The sequence below is a fragment of the Primulina huaijiensis genome, unplaced genomic scaffold, assembly GCF_012295235.1.
Source record: "Primulina huaijiensis isolate GDHJ02 unplaced genomic scaffold, ASM1229523v2 scaffold206756, whole genome shotgun sequence".
NCBI lineage: Eukaryota > Viridiplantae > Streptophyta > Magnoliopsida > Lamiales > Gesneriaceae > Primulina > Primulina huaijiensis.
In genome coordinates this window covers 277-1,944 of record NW_027354596.1, presented here as the reverse complement: position 1 = coordinate 1,944, position 1,668 = coordinate 277, and the positions used below count along the sequence as shown (strand labels likewise).

General features: G+C 33.5%; 1 long non-coding RNA gene across 1 annotated transcript; it reads right to left on the bottom strand.

The window, feature by feature from the left end:
- LOC140966495 (uncharacterized) lies at positions 1 to 1,396 on the bottom strand. The gene is made up of 3 exons (XR_012173377.1): positions 1,277 to 1,396; positions 186 to 346; positions 1 to 42 (listed from the first exon to the last, which is right to left on the bottom strand). It is a non-coding gene; the product is annotated as an uncharacterized lncRNA (long non-coding RNA).
- Positions 1,397 to 1,668: the final 272 nt, after the last annotated feature.

Here is a 1,668-nt window from a genome sequence, read left to right as displayed (position 1 = left end):
GTTCGATGTTCTTTACATATGAGAAGTGCTGAGCTGGGAGTCCTAGGTAACATAAAAAAGTAAATGCCACTGGAATAACACAAGTGCAATCCCAAATTTATCATGAGAGGCTGCATTTAACAACCTAACAATTTAGAACATTGTACTAATTTTATGAAGATGATACAAACACTGCTGAAACTAACCAAAAAGTTTTTTGGTGACACATTCGCTCTTGGTGTTATTCGTGCAACCAAATATGACACCTCCAAGTTGGTTTTTACTCAAGTTCCTACATTTCACAATAGAAGCCATACACGAAGAAGAAGTTCCACTGAGACTAAATATGTGATTTCTCCTTCCGCTACTGCATAGGGAAGAAGTAAAAGAAATCATGAAATAACCAAAATTAGACGAGAAACTGAAGCCACAACTTAAGTCTCAAAAACAGTAAAATAAGAGGAACAGATAGAACAAAGTCACAAACAAATTCGACAAAATATAGAACCACCAGATCCAGAAATTATCAGGCAGCCATATTTTCTTTCTTGCTACTTATACACAAAAATGCAATCAACAATGTTAATCAAGATCCAGGAAAGTAAATGATTTTGTTAAGTTCTCTATGAACAGAAGCACAAAGCAAATACAAATAATCTTCATAAGCTACCTAAATCATTGAAATGAAAAAACATTCAATCATCCATACACACACCAGTATCCTAAAAAAGAAAGGGGTATATAAATTTTTTTTTTTTTGCTTTGGTTCACGAATCATAATTTCCCCTAGGCCAAATTCATCTCTACGTCTCACCAATTATCCTCCCAAAGCGTCCATTCTAAATCAACTTGCAAGCATTACGAAATCGACAAAAATTAAAATTTTACAATCCTTTCCTGTATTCGCCATTAAATTTAACTTTAAACATAATTGTAACAATATTTTCGAGATCCCCCAAGAAAATCATCACAGCTCTAATGAAACGCTCATTTCACAGTCCCCCACAAAATACAAACACTTCGAGCAAATCCATCATCAGTTCAGTAAACTACAGAGAGAGTGAACAATCATATTTCCGACACAGAAATCTGATCAATGTTGTTCTCAAAACAACGATTGCCGGCCCAAAAAACAGATAATAATAACATCACAATCGCCAGAAATCCAATCTAGAAGTAGAAGAAACAAAGCGAGAGAACCCAAAATGTTCATCTGTCCCAATGGACACATAACAATCAATCGACACAAAACAAGAAACACGCAGAAATCGTGAAAGAATTAACAGAGAAAGAAAACCTCCGCACTCGAGAAACGTGAGACTTGAGAGTATCGAGAGAATAATGTTGAGAGAAAACCGCGAAAAAAGAGTTCATAGTTTCATAATCCAGCACCTTGGCGCATGTTAGCTGCGCTGGCCACCTATAGAACTTCCTACAAAAAGATCATTTTTATGGTTTCGGTCTATATAATAGAGAGGTAACGATTCCTGTAAGTGAAACTTCTACGGTACAATTTATTAATTATATATTTTTATATTAAACTTCAGTCCCGTTTAAATAAATATAATATATTTTATTTATATTCATCCAAAAATTACAAATTCTAACATTCTTTATAACATATTTTATTTAAATTCTGACAGATATTATAATTTGTTACATTCTTGCTTCCAAATCTATTAATTAGAT